We start from the raw sequence: 14848 nt of genomic DNA, 5'->3' as shown, positions 1-14848 counted from the left end.
TATCTTTGGCTGGCCAGGGAGAGACAGTCTGCTGCTAATCAGTGACTTCCTTCTCTCAAAGGAGCTGCTCTCTGAACACACTTTTTATTAGTTCATAAAACACTCAAGATAAATGTGAAATGTATTCAAACCACTTCCATCAAAGTTGACCAAACTAAATAAATGAAAATGTCTTTTAATGATAATTCATAAGGATAAAGAAACTTCTTAACCAAGCAGTGATAATTTGTGTACAAATCTTCCAACAATAACATTCAAAGAAGGGCTGCTAATAGGGGGGGGCGGCAGTGAACAGGACACGAAGGTTCAGTAATCCCTTGTTTAAGAACTGAACCTACTGCTCTCAGCGACTCCTTAAATATGATAAATAGGTACGTAAGAAGAAAATGTAATCAATCGATTTGAAACAGTAAAGCATGTTTTCCTTTTTTACTGAGAATGAAATGTTTTTTAAAAGACTTTATTTGTCTGAAGAAAGTTCTGTCCTGCAGTCCAAGCTCACTTGATGGCAGTATTGCACCCTTAAACTAGTCTGCCTGCCGCCGATGGACAGAAGAAGAAGAAGAACAACAACGATGGTGGCTACTTGAAGGCCCCTTTACTGCAGCTGTCTGTGGGCTGCAGCTCCCGCTTAAAAAGGAGACGAAGACATGCAGCAGCTTTGGCTTCCGGTCCGAGAAAACATGGTGAGTTGCTGGCTGACTGGTCAGCCTTGGCTGGGTTGAGTGGTTGTAGGGGCTGAGAAAAGTGTTGGTTTGCAATGAAAGAAAAAACGTAAATGACATAAAAAGAGGTATTTAGTGTTTTTCCAAAGCCTAAAACACAGGAGTAGAATGAAAGAGTGAAGAAGTGGAGCCACTCTAGCTGTAGCAAGAAGAAGGACATTGCGCATGCGCGGGTGGAACGTTCCGTGACCGTTTTACATGTCAAATATATGTTTTGGCCTTTCAGATGTCGGCTGGAATTGGTGGCGTACTGGGTAGAGCCGCTGGGCCGGCAAGCGTGTGCTCCCTGGTTCGATTCCCGTGATTTCCAGTTTTTGTTTTTGTTTTTACTTTGCCGCCATTTTGCTCCCCCCCACTTCAAATCATCATGTCTAAGCATAGGTCGTCGCTATCACATTCTCAAACTTTCATAACCTTCAGGAAAAATAGCACATTGTCACTGGGTTTAAACAAGAACTGACACTTGTAATACTTTATCTACATCATTTATTATTTCAATTCCCATACATTGCAGCTACATGTAGATGTGTAGCAGTTCCACGTGGCTTTAAAACACCGTTGCCTTTATAAGACTCAAAGCTTGGACTCCTTTAGCTTACACACCGTGTGTCATTTTTTTTCCTGAGAAGGAAAAATGGAGAAATCGCCGGTGCACTTTCTCTGTCATCTCCTTCAAAGGACTGCTGTCTAATCTTTCAGATTGTGTTTTTCAGCAAGAAAATAATAGGTAACATGCCAGGACTGTAGTTGACATGCCTCTTGAGATCAAACTGGGACACTCGTGGGATGCATCTAGGTGAAATAAACCATAACAATGTCTGCTCTCAAAGCATGCATCACGCTGCCAGTATACAGCCAGTCTTAATGGTCATTTTTATTCTCTGTTTTTATCCCAGGTGCTTGGTAGGAAACCCCAGAGAGAGGAGCTCTGTTGCGTAGCTGCTGAAGCATCCGTACCTCCGGCTGAAGCCACGTTATCTCCTGATCCAGGTACAGATGAGGAAAGTAAAAGGATTGACGTTGTTTGGTGCCAACAACACGCATTGTCTACAGTCCAAACGGCAACCGTAAGAGGATCCTAACAGACCTGCCAACCTCTCAGCCTACGAGCAGCAGAATCCTCTGAGCAGCTGATGTGAGACTTATATTGTGTAGCATCTTCTACCCCCCTACCCACCCCTATTCAACGCTAACTTTACTGTTTTCTTCTTCCTATTATTTATTTATTCTTTACAGAATTTGGCCAGAACTGTACAGCAGCAGCAGCAGCAGAAGAGGCTGGATGTCACAGAGTGTACATAGACCAATCGCATCCTGTTTCTGCTCACATGCTCGCCCTCAGCTGCACTTCACTCCACCCACTACCTTCTCCGTGTCAGAGAAGGAAATCAATAGACTGTTTCAGAGGCAGGAACCCTGTAAAGCAGCTGAGCCGGACTATGTCTCCCCATCCGCCCTGAAGCGCTGTGCTGATCGGCTGTCTCCGGTGTTCGCAGACATTTTTAACACCTCACTGGAGACATGACATGTGCCTGCCTGCTTTAAAGCATCCACCATCATCCCTGTCTCCAAGAAACCAAGGACCACAGGACTAAATGACTTCAGACCCATCACCCTGCCCTCTGTGGTATTGAAGTCCATCAGGACTAAAACCTCTCGCGACAGAAACACCTTCTTTCCCTCTGCAGCTAGCCTCATTAACAAGGCCCCGGTCCTCCACTGACACTTCCCCCTTGCAAATAATACTAATATCTCAGCACATGTCGATACTATTTTATTCAATTTTATATTGTTATTGTATTCTCATGACATTCCTATACAACTTGTTTTTGCTTTTTAACTATATATTTCCAGATGTATTTATGTCAACTGTATGTGTGTCTATGTCTAGCACCTTACCACCAAAGCAAATTCCTTGTACGTGTGAAACACTATTCGTTTTTTTTCTGATTCTGATCCTGAAATGTTGCTTGAGGTTGTCATTTTTCAATAAAAGACATTTAATTGCTTTCCATCTTACACTGACTATTAGTTTTGGTGTGACCTGATGAGCTTAGTAGTCTCTCCTCTCAGAAAAAAGGCTGACAGCGGCAGAAGTCCCCGTTCACCTGGCCGAGGGAATGCTCCTTCTTTTCACTGGGCGATCTTCACGCTTCCAATTTTCCTGCCCGGCCTGTTTTTCGATAACAGTGATGATCACCTGACCATACATGTTGAAACACTTTCTGATCAATATAAAAAAAAATATGATTCATGTACGTGGCTGGTTGGCAGGACAGAAGTGATGTGTAAGCAGGTTCTCTCTCCAAAATAGGTTTGGTACTCCTGAGGGCCATGCTGGATTATGGATGTGTTGCTCATATGTCTACTGCTGACTCTTAATTTTGCAAAAACCTAGATGCCTTGCAATCTTAGGCCCTGAAAACATGTGGTGGAACATTCAGAACATGGTCAGTGTCGGCAAGGCAGGTGGAAATGGGTGATGTGCCACTAAGAAGATCTGAAATGGTGCTGACAGATTCGGCCAGTCTCCAGTGGCATGTGGCAATACCTCTTGTAGCCCCCATCTTAAATGACTGCTGGCAGCCTAGGAGTAGATCATTCACAATATAGCCCTCGAGCCCCACGTTCTTCCATCGCTCCCTGGGTTTTTCCATTACTTACATGTAGAATTTAATATCCAGAATGAACTAAAGGGCAAGTAGACGCATGGTGTTGCCTTGTTCACAATTACTTTGATAAATACTACCCATATTCAGTGTTAGTGTTGACTGGATGGTTCTAAGGATCCACATAGCGGGGTTGAATGTTCCATCTACAGAAGTAGAGTATATCATTTAAAATACACTGGTTGTTTATGAATTCATTCTGTTGAACTGCTAGCAATTCATTTGCTTTACAGCTGATAGAAGAGAAGGGGTTGAGTAGGCCATTCAAATTCCATGAAATAAGTCAGAAATCAAGTCACTCGTTAGGCGTTTATGAACACAGGATGACAAGAACCCTGGGATGTCAGTGATACTGGAACACATCTAGATAACTGTCAGAGTTAGACACACTGATAAACTCAGAGAAGGTATGCAATGAAGACACAAGCGAGTCAAAGTTATCTTTGGCTGGCCAGGGAGAGACAGTCTGCTGCTAATCAGTGACTTCCTTCTCTCAAAGGAGCTGCTCTCTGAACACACTTTTTTATTAGTTCATAAAACACTCAAGATAAATGTGAAATGTATTCAAACCACTTCCATCAAAGTTGACCAAACTAAATAAATGAACATGTCTTTTAATGATAATTCATAAGGATAAAGAAACTTCTTAACCAAGCAGTGATAATTTGTGTACAAATCTTCCAACAATAACATTCAAAGAAGGGCTGCTAATAGGGGGGGCGGCAGTGAACAGGACACGAAGGTTCAGTAATCCCTTGTTTAAGAACTGAACCTACTGCTCTCAGCGACTCCTTAAATATGATAAATAGGTACGTAAGAAGAAAATGTAATCAATCGATTTGAAACAGTAAAGCATGTTTTCCTTTTTTACTGAGAATGAAATGTTTTTTAAAAGACTTTATTTGTCTGAAGAAAGTTCTGTCCTGCAGTCCAAGCTCACTTGATGGCAGTATTGCACCCTTAAACTAGTCTGCCTGCCGCCGATGGACAGAAGAAGAAGAAGAACAACAACGATGGTGGCTACTTGAAGGCCCCTTTACTGCAGCTGTCTGTGGGCTGCAGCTCCCGCTTAAAAAGGAGACGAAGACATGCAGCAGCTTTGGCTTCCGGTCCGAGAAAACATGGTGAGTTGCTGGCTGACTGGTCAGCCTTGGCTGGGTTGAGTGGTTGTAGGGGCTGAGAAAAGTGTTGGTTTGCAATGAAAGAAAAAACGTAAATGACATAAAAAGAGGTATTTAGTGTTTTTCCAAAGCCTAAAACACAGAAGTAGAATGAAAGAGTGAAGAAGTGGAGCCACTCTAGCTGTAGCAAGAAGAAGGACATTGCGCATGCGTGTGCGGAACGTTCCGTGACCGTTTTACATGTCAAATATATGTTTTGGCCTTTCATATGTCGGCTGGAATTGGTGGCGTACTGGGTAGAGCCGCTGGGCCGGCAAGCGTGTGCTCCCTGGTTCGATTCCCGTGATTTCCAGTTTTTGTTTTTGTTTTTACTTTGCCGCCATTTTGCTCCCCCCCACTTCAAATCATCATGTCTAAGCATAGATCGTCGCTATCACATTCTCAAACTTTCATAACCTTCAGGAAAAATAGCACATTGTCACAGGGTTTAAACAAGAACTGACACTTGTAATACTTTATCTACATCATTTATTATTTCAATTCCCATACATTGCAGCTACATGTAGATGTGTAGCAGTTCCACGTGGCTTTAAAACACCGTTGCCTTTATAAGACTCAAAGCTTGGACTCCTTTAGCTTACACACCGTGTGTCATTTTTTTTCCTGAGAAGGAAAAATGGAGAAATCGCCGGTGCACTTTCTCTGTCATCTCCTTCAAAGGACTGCTGTCTAATCTTTCAGATTGTGTTTTTCAGCAAGAAAATAATAGGTAACATGCCAGGACTGTAGTTGACATGCCTCTTGAGATCAAACTGGGACACTCGTGGGATGCATCTAGGTGAAATAAACCATAACAATGTCTGCTCTCAAAGCATGCATCACGCTGCCAGTATACAGCCAGTCTTAATGGTCATTTTTATTCTCTGTTTTTATCCCAGGTGCTTGGTAGGAAACCCCAGAGAGAGGAGCTCTGTTGCGTAGCTGCTGAAGCATCCGTACCTCCGGCTGAAGCCACGTTATCTCCTGATCCAGGTACAGATGAGGAAAGTAAAAGGATTGACGTTGTTTGGTGCCAACAACACGCATTGTCTACAGTCCAAACGGCAACCGTAAGAGGATCCTAACAGACCTGCCAACCTCTCAGCCTACGAGCAGCAGAATCCTCTGAGCAGCTGATGTGAGACTTATATTGTGTAGCATCTTCTACCCCCCTACCCACCCCTATTCAACGCTAACTTTACTGTTTTCTTCTTCCTATTATTTATTTATTCTTTACAGAATTTGGCCAGAACTGTACAGCAGCAGCAGCAGCAGAAGAGGCTGGATGTCACAGAGTGTACATAGACCAATCGCATCCTGTTTCTGCTCACATGCTCGCCCTCAGCTGCACTTCACTCCACCCACTACCTTCTCCGTGTCAGAGAAGGAAGTCAATAGACTGTTTCAGAGGCAGGAACCCTGTAAAGCAGCTGAGCCGGACTATGTCTCCCCATCCGCCCTGAAGCGCTGTGCTGATCGGCTGTCTCCGGTGTTCGCAGACATTTTTAACACCTCACTGGAGACATGCCATGTGCCTGCCTGCTTTAAAGCATCCACCATCATCCCTGTCTCCAAGAAACCAAGGACCACAGGACTAAATGACTTCAGACCCATCACCCTGCCCTCTGTGGTATTGAAGTCCATCAGGACTAAAACCTCTCGCGACAGAAACACCTTCTTTCCCTCTGCAGCTAGCCTCATTAACAAGGCCCCGGTCCTCCACTGACACTTCCCCCTTGCAAATAATACGAATATCTCAGCACATGTCGATACTATTTTATTCAATTTTATATTGTTATTGTATTCTCATGACATTCCTATACAACTTGTTTTTGCTTTTTAACTATACATTTCCAGATGTATTTATGTCAACTGTATGTGTGTCTATGTCTAGCACCTTACCACCAAAGCAAATTCCTGGTACGTGTGAAACACTACTCGTTTTTTTTTCTGATTCTGATCCTGAAATGTTGCTTGAGGTTGTCATTTTTCAATAAAAGACATTTAATTGCTTTCCATCTTACACTGACTATTAGTTTTGGTGTGACCTGATGAGCTTAGTAGTCTCTCCTCTCAGAAAAAAGGCTGACAGCGGCAGAAGTCCCCGTTCACCTGGCCGAGGGAATGCTCCTTCTTTTCACTGGGCGATCTTCACGCTTCCAATTTTCCTGCCCGGCCTGTTTTTCGATAACAGTGATGATCACCTGACCATACATGTTGAAACACTTTCTGATCAATATAAAAAAAAATATGATTCATGTACGTGGCTGGTTGGCAGGACAGAAGTGATGTGTAAGCAGGTTCTCTCTCCAAAATAGGTTTGGTACTCCTGAGGGCCATGCTGGATTATGGATGTGTTGCTCATATGTCTACTGCTGACTCTTAATTTTGCAAAAACCTAGATGCCTTGCAATCTTAGGCCCTGAAAACATGTGGTGGAACATTCAGAACATGGTCAGTATCGGCAAGGCAGGTGGAAATGGGTGATGTGCCACTAAGAAGATCTGAAATGGTGCTGACAGATTCGGCCAGTCTCCAGTGGCATGTGGCAATACCTCTTGTAGCCCCCATCTTAAATGACTGCTGGCAGCCTAGGAGTAGATCATTCACAATATAGCCCTCGAGCCCCACGTTCTTCCATCGCTCCCTGGGTTTTTCCATTACTTACATGTAGAATTTAATATCCAGAATGAACTAAAGGGCAAGTAGACGCATGGTGTTGCCTTGTTCACAATTACTTTGATAAATACTACCCATATTCAGTGTTAGTGTTGACTGGATGGTTCTAAGGATCCACATAGCGGGGTTGAATGTTCCATCTACAGAAGTAGAGTATATCATTTAAAATACACTGGTTGTTTATGAATTCATTCTGTTGAACTGCTAGCAATTCATTTGCTTTACAGCTGATAGAAGAGAAGGGGTTGAGTAGGCCATTCAAATTCCATGAAATAAGTCAGAAATCAAGTCACTCGTTAGGCGTTTATGAACACAGGATGACAAGAACCCTGGGATGTCAGTGATACTGGAACACATCTAGATAACTGTCAGAGTTAGACACACTGATAAACTCAGAGAAGGTATGCAATGAAGACACAAGCGAGTCAAAGTTATCTTTGGCTGGCCAGGGAGAGACAGTCTGCTGCTAATCAGTGACTTCCTTCTCTCAAAGGAGCTGCTCTCTGAACACACTTTTTTATTAGTTCATAAAACACTCAAGATAAATGTGAAATGTATTCAAACCACTTCCATCAAAGTTGACCAAACTAAATAAATGAAAATGTCTTTTAATGATAATTCATAAGGATAAAGAAACTTCTTAACCAAGCAGTGATAATTTGTGTACAAATCTTCCAACAATAACATTCAAAGAAGGGCTGCTAATAGGGGGGGCGGCAGTGAACAGGACACGAAGGTTCAGTAATCCCTTGTTTAAGAACTGAACCTACTGCTCTCAGCGACTCCTTAAATATGATAAATAGGTACGTAAGAAGAAAATGTAATCAATCGATTTGAAACAGTAAAGCATGTTTTCCTTTTTTACTGAGAATGAAATGTTTTTTAAAAGACTTTATTTGTCTGAAGAAAGTTCTGTCCTGCAGTCCAAGCTCACTTGATGGCAGTATTGCACCCTTAAACTAGTCTGCCTGCCGCCGATGGACAGAAGAAGAAGAAGAACAACAACGATGGTGGCTACTTGAAGGCCCCTTTACTGCAGCTGTCTGTGGGCTGCAGCTCCCGCTTAAAAAGGAGACGAAGACATGCAGCAGCTTTGGCTTCCGGTCCGAGAAAACATGGTGAGTTGCTGGCTGACTGGTCAGCCTTGGCTGGGTTGAGTGGTTGTAGGGGCTGAGAAAAGTGTTGGTTTGCAATGAAAGAAAAAACGTAAATGACATAAAAAGAGGTATTTAGTGTTTTTCCAAAGCCTAAAACACAGAAGTAGAATGAAAGAGTGAAGAAGTGGAGCCACTCTAGCTGTAGCAAGAAGAAGGACATTGCGCATGCGTGGGCGGAACGTTCCGTGACCGTTTTACATGTCAAATATATGTTTTGGCCTTTCAGATGTCGGCTGGAATTGGTGGCGTACTGGGTAGAGCCGCTGGGCCGGCAAGCGTGTGCTCCCTGGTTCGATTCCCGTGATTTCCAGTTTTTGTTTTTACTTTGCCGCCATTTTGCTCCCCCCCCACTTCAAATCATCATGTCTAAGCATAGGTCGTCGCTATCACATTCTCAAACTTTCATAACCTTCAGGAAAAATAGCACATTGTCACAGGGTTTAAACAAGAACTGACACTTGTAATACTTTATCTACATCATTTATTATTTTAATTCCCATACATTGCAGCTACATGTAGATGTGTAGCAGTTCCACGTGGCTTTAAAACACCGTTGCCTTTATAAGACTCAAAGCTTGGACTCCTTTAGCTTACACACCGTGTGTCATTTTTTTTCCTGAGAAGGAAAAATGGAGAAATCGCCGGTGCACTTTCTCTGTCATCTCCTTCAAAGGACTGCTGTCTAATCTTTCAGATTGTGTTTTTCAGCAAGAAAATAATAGGTAACATGCCAGGACTGTAGTTGACATGCCTCTTGAGATCAAACTGGGACACTCGTGGGATGCATCTAGGTGAAATAAACCATAACAATGTCTGCTCTCAAAGCATGCATCACGCTGCCAGTATACAGCCAGTCTTAATGGTCATTTTTATTCTCTGTTTTTATCCCAGGTGCTTGGTAGGAAACCCCAGAGAGAGGAGCTCTGTTGCGTAGCTGCTGAAGCATCCGTACCTCCGGCTGAAGCCACGTTATCTCCTGATCCAGGTACAGATGAGGAAAGTAAAAGGATTGACGTTGTTTGGTGCCAACAACACGCATTGTCTACAGTCCAAACGGCAACCGTAAGAGGATCCTAACAGACCTGCCAACCTCTCAGCCTACGAGCAGCAGAATCCTCTGAGCAGCTGATGTGAGACTTATATTGTGTAGCATCTTCTACCCCCCTACCCACCCCTATTCAACGCTAACTTTACTGTTTTCTTCTTCCTATTATTTATTTATTCTTTACAGAATTTGGCCAGAACTGTACAGCAGCAGCAGCAGCAGAAGAGGCTGGATGTCACAGAGTGTACATAGACCAATCGCATCCTGTTTCTGCTCACATGCTCGCCCTCAGCTGCACTTCACTCCACCCACTACCTTCTCCGTGTCAGAGAAGGAAATCAATAGACTGTTTCAGAGGCAGGAACCCTGTAAAGCAGCTGAGCCGGACTATGTCTCCCCATCCGCCCTGAAGCGCTGTGCTGATCGGCTGTCTCCGTGTGTTCGCAGACATTTTTAACACCTCACTGGAGACATGACATGTGCCTGCCTGCTTTAAAGCATCCACCATCATCCCTGTCTCCAAGAAACCAAGGACCACAGGACTAAATGACTTCAGACCCATCACCCTGCCCTCTGTGGTAATGAAGTCCATCAGGACTAAAACCTCTCGCGACAGAAACACCTTCTTTCCCTCTGCAGCTAGCCTCATTAACAAGGCCCCGGTCCTCCACTGACACTTCCCCCTTGCAAATAATACGAATATCTCAGCACATGTCGATACTATTTTATTCAATTTTATATTGTTATTGTATTCTCATGACATTCCTATACAACTTGTTTTTGCTTTTTAACTATATATTTCCAGATGTATTTATGTCAACTGTATGTGTGTCTATGTCTAGCACCTTACCACCAAAGCAAATTCCTTGTACGTGTGAAACACTACTCGTTTTTTTTCTGATTCTGATCCTGAAATGTTGCTTGAGGTTGTCATTTTTCAATAAAAGACATTTAATTGCTTTCCATCTTACACTGACTATTAGTTTTGGTGTGACCTGATGAGCTTAGTAGTCTCTCCTCTCAGAAAAAAGGCTGACAGCGGCAGAAGTCCCCGTTCACCTGGCCGAGGGAATGCTCCTTCTTTTCACTGGGCGATCTTCACGCTTCCAATTTTCCTGCCCGGCCTGTTTTTCGATAACAGTGATGATCACCTGACCATACATGTTGAAACACTTTCTGATCAATATTAAAAAAATATGATTCATGTACGTGGCTGGTTGGCAGGACAGAAGTGATGTGTAAGCAGGTTCTCTCTCCAAAATAGGTTTGGTACTCCTGAGGGCCATGCTGGATTATGGATGTGTTGCTCATATGTCAGCTGCTGACTCTTAATTTTGCAAAAACCTAGATGCCTTGCAATCTTAGGCCCTGAAAACATGTGGTGGAACATTCAGAACATGGTCAGTATCGGCAAGGCAGGTGGAAATGGGTGATGTGCCACTAAGAAGATCTGAAATGGTGCTGACAGATTCGGCCAGTCTCCAGTGGCATGTGGCAATACCTCTTGTAGCCCCCATCTTAAATGACTGCTGGCAGCCTAGGAGTAGATCATTCACAATATAGCCCTCGAGCCCCACGTTCTTCCATCGCTCCCTGGGTTTTTCCATTACTTACATGTAGAATTTAATATCCAGAATGAACTAAAGGGCAAGTAGACGCATGGTGTTGCCTTGTTCACAATTACTTTGATAAATACTACCCATATTCAGTGTTAGTGTTGACTGGATGGTTCTAAGGATCCACATAGCGGGGTTGAATGTTCCATCTACAGAAGTAGAGTATATCATTTAAAATACACTGGTTGTTTATGAATTCATTCTGTTGAACTGCTAGCAATTCATTTGCTTTACAGCTGATAGAAGAGAAGGGGTTGAGTAGGCCATTCAAATTCCATGAAATAAGTCAGAAATCAAGTCACTCGTTAGGCGTTTATGAACACAGGATGACAAGAACCCTGGGATGTCAGTGATACTGGAACACATCTAGATAACTGTCAGAGTTAGACACACTGATAAACTCAGAGAAGGTATGCAATGAAGACACAAGCGAGTCAAAGTTATCTTTGGCTGGCCAGGGAGAGACAGTCTGCTGCTAATCAGTGACTTCCTTCTCTCAAAGGAGCTGCTCTCTGAACACACCTTTTTATTAGTTCATAAAACACTCAAGATAAATGTGAAATGTATTCAAACCACTTCCATCAAAGTTGACCAAACTAAATAAATGAAAATGTCTTTTAATGATAATTCATAAGGATAAAGAAACTTCTTAACCAAGCAGTGATAATTTGTGTACAAATCTTCCAACAATAACATTCAAAGAAGGGCTGCTAATAGGGGGGGCGGCAGTGAACAGGACACGAAGGTTCAGTAATCCCTTGTTTAAGAACTGAACCTACTGCTCTCAGCGACTCCTTAAATATGATAAATAGGTACGTAAGAAGAAAATGTAATCAATCGATTTGAAACAGTAAAGCATGTTTTCCTTTTTTACTGAGAATGAAATGTTTTTTAAAAGACTTTATTTGTCTGAAGAAAGTTCTGTCCTGCAGTCCAAGCTCACTTGATGGCAGTATTGCACCCTTAAACTAGTCTGCCTGCCGCCGATGGACAGAAGAAGAAGAAGAACAACAACGATGGTGGCTACTTGAAGGCCCCTTTACTGCAGCTGTCTGTGGGCTGCAGCTCCCGCTTAAAAAGGAGACGAAGACATGCAGCAGCTTTGGCTTCCGGTCCGAGAAAACATGGTGAGTTGCTGGCTGACTGGTCAGCCTTGGCTGGGTTGAGTGGTTGTAGGGGCTGAGAAAAGTGTTGGTTTGCAATGAAAGAAAAAACGTAAATGACATAAAAAGAGGTATTTAGTGTTTTTCCAAAGCCTAAAACACAGGAGTAGAATGAAAGAGTGAAGAAGTGGAGCCACTCTAGCTGTAGCAAGAAGAAGGACATTGCGCATGCGCGGGTGGAACGTTCCGTGACCGTTTTACATGTCAAATATATGTTTTGGCCTTTCAGATGTCGGCTGGAATTGGTGGCGTACTGGGTAGAGCCGCTGGGCCGGCAAGCGTGTGCTCCCTGGTTCGATTCCCGTGATTTCCAGTTTTTGTTTTTACTTTGCCGCCATTTTGCTCCCCCCCACTTCAAATCATCATGTCTAAGCATAGATCGTAGCTATCACATTCTCAAACTTTCATAACCTTCAGGAAAAATAGCACATTGTCACAGGGTTTAAACAAGAACTGACACTTGTAATACTTTATCTACATCATTTATTATTTCAATTCCCATACATTGCAGCTACATGTAGATGTGTAGCAGTTCCACGTGGCTTTAAAACACCGTTGCCTTTATAAGACTCAAAGCTTGGACTCCTTTAGCTTACACACCGTGTGTCATTTTTTTTCCTGAGAAGGAAAAATGGAGAAATCGCCGGTGCACTTTCTCTGTCATCTCCTTCAAAGGACTGCTGTCTAATCTTTCAGATTGTGTTTTTCAGCAAGAAAATAATAGGTAACATGCCAGGACTGTAGTTGACATGCCTCTTGAGATCAAACTGGGACACTCGTGGGATGCATCTAGGTGAAATAAACCATAACAATGTCTGCTCTCAAAGCATGCATCACGCTGCCAGTATACAGCCAGTCTTAATGGTCATTTTTATTCTCTGTTTTTATCCCAGGTGCTTGGTAGGAAACCCCAGAGAGAGGAGCTCTGTTGCGTAGCTGCTGAAGCATCCGTACCTCCGGCTGAAGCCACGTTATCTCCTGATCCAGGTACAGATGAGGAAAGTAAAAGGATTGACGTTGTTTGGTGCCAACAACACGCATTGTCTACAGTCCAAACGGCAACCGTAAGAGGATCCTAACAGACCTGCCAACCTCTCAGCCTACGAGCAGCAGAATCCTCTGAGCAGCTGATGTGAGACTTATATTGTGTAGCATCTTCTACCCCCCTACCCACCCCTATTCAACGCTAACTTTACTGTTTTCTTCTTCCTATTATTTATTTATTCTTTACAGAATTTGGCCAGAACTGTACAGCAGCAGCAGCAGCAGAAGAGGCTGGATGTCACAGAGTGTACATAGACCAATCGCATCCTGTTTCTGCTCACATGCTCGCCCTCAGCTGCACTTCACTCCACCCACTACCTTCTCCGTGTCAGAGAAGGAAGTCAATAGACTGTTTCAGAGGCAGGAACCCTGTAAAGCAGCTGAGCCGGACTATGTCTCCCCATCCGCCCTGAAGCGCTGTGCTGATCGGCTGTCTCCGGTGTTCGCAGACATTTTTAACACCTCACTGGAGACATGCCATGTGCCTGCCTGCTTTAAAGCATCCACCATCATCCCTGTCTCCAAGAAACCAAGGACCACAGGACTAAATGACTTCAGACCCATCACCCTGCCCTCTGTGGTAATGAAGTCCATCAGGACTAAAACCTCTCGCGACAGAAACACCTTCTTTCCCTCTGCAGCTAGCCTCATTAACAAGGCCCCGGTCCTCCACTGACACTTCCCCCTTGCAAATAATACGAATATCTCAGCACATGTCGATACTATTTTATTCAATTTTATATTGTTATTGTATTCTCATGACATTCCTATACAACTTGTTTTTGCTTTTTAACTATACATTTCCAGATGTATTTATGTCAACTGTATGTGTGTCTATGTCTAGCACCTTACCACCAAAGCAAATTCCTGGTACGTGTGAAACACTACTCGTTTTTTTTCTGATTCTGATCCTGAAATGTTGCTTGAGGTTGTCATTTTTCAATAAAAGACATTTAATTGCTTTCCATCTTACACTGACTATTAGTTTTGGTGTGACCTGATGAGCTTAGTAGTCTCTCCTCTCAGAAAAAAGGCTGACAGCGGCAGAAGTCCCCGTTCACCTGGCCGAGGGAATGCTCCTTCTTTTCACTGGGCGATCTTCACGCTTCCAATTTTCCTGCCCGGCCTGTTTTTCGATAACAGTGATGATCACCTGACCATACATGTTGAAACACTTTCTGATCAATATTAAAAAAATATGATTCATGTACGTGGCTGGTTGGCAGGACAGAAGTGATGTGTAAGCAGGTTCTCTCTCCAAAATAGGTTTGGTACTCCTGAGGGCCATGCTGGATTATGGATGTGTTGCTCATATGTCTACTGCTGACTCTTAATTTTGCAAAAACCTAGATGCCTTGCAATCTTAGGCCCTGAAAACATGTGGTGGAACATTCAGAACATGGTCAGTATCGGCAAGGCAGGTGGAAATGGGTGATGTGCCACTAAGAAGATCTGAAATGGTGCTGACAGATTCGGCCAGTCTCCAGTGGCATGTGGCAATACCTCTTGTAGCCCCCATCTTAAATGACTGCTGGCAGCCTAGGAGTAGATCATTCACAATATAGCCCTCGAGCCCCACGTTCTTCCATC

The 14848-nt window shown here is 43.4% G+C and overlaps 4 long non-coding RNA genes across 8 annotated transcripts; all 4 read left to right on the top strand.

Moving 5' to 3' along the window:
• Window positions 1-356: 356 nt before the first annotated feature.
• LOC124878373 lies at window positions 357-2744 on the top strand. 2 transcript variants are annotated; one of them, XR_007040736.1, is made up of 4 exons: window positions 357-371; window positions 492-686; window positions 1622-1860; window positions 1962-2744. It is a non-coding gene; the product is annotated as an uncharacterized LOC124878373 (long non-coding RNA). The 2 variants fall into 2 exon arrangements; XR_007040735.1 differs by having other exon boundaries at window positions 479-686.
• Window positions 2745-4188: 1444 nt separating this feature from the next.
• On the top strand, window positions 4189-6496 carry LOC124878355. Of its 2 annotated transcripts, none has more exons than XR_007040727.1 (4): window positions 4189-4203; window positions 4324-4518; window positions 5454-5692; window positions 5794-6496. It is a non-coding gene; the product is annotated as an uncharacterized LOC124878355 (long non-coding RNA). The 2 variants fall into 2 exon arrangements; XR_007040726.1 differs by having other exon boundaries at window positions 4311-4518.
• Window positions 6497-8021: 1525 nt separating this feature from the next.
• LOC124878396 lies at window positions 8022-10324 on the top strand. Of its 2 annotated transcripts, none has more exons than XR_007040750.1 (4): window positions 8022-8036; window positions 8157-8351; window positions 9282-9520; window positions 9622-10324. It is a non-coding gene; the product is annotated as an uncharacterized LOC124878396 (long non-coding RNA). The 2 variants fall into 2 exon arrangements; XR_007040749.1 differs by having other exon boundaries at window positions 8144-8351.
• A 1524-nt stretch (window positions 10325-11848) lies between these two features.
• LOC124878352 lies at window positions 11849-14157 on the top strand. 2 transcript variants are annotated; one of them, XR_007040724.1, is made up of 4 exons: window positions 11849-11863; window positions 11984-12178; window positions 13108-13346; window positions 13448-14157. It is a non-coding gene; the product is annotated as an uncharacterized LOC124878352 (long non-coding RNA). The 2 variants fall into 2 exon arrangements; XR_007040723.1 differs by having other exon boundaries at window positions 11971-12178.
• The last annotated feature ends 691 nt before the right edge of the window (window positions 14158-14848 follow it).

This window comes from Girardinichthys multiradiatus, chromosome 12 (assembly GCF_021462225.1).
Source record: "Girardinichthys multiradiatus isolate DD_20200921_A chromosome 12, DD_fGirMul_XY1, whole genome shotgun sequence".
Taxonomy (NCBI): domain Eukaryota; kingdom Metazoa; phylum Chordata; class Actinopteri; order Cyprinodontiformes; family Goodeidae; genus Girardinichthys; species Girardinichthys multiradiatus.
This window is presented reverse-complemented; position numbering and strand designations above follow the sequence as displayed.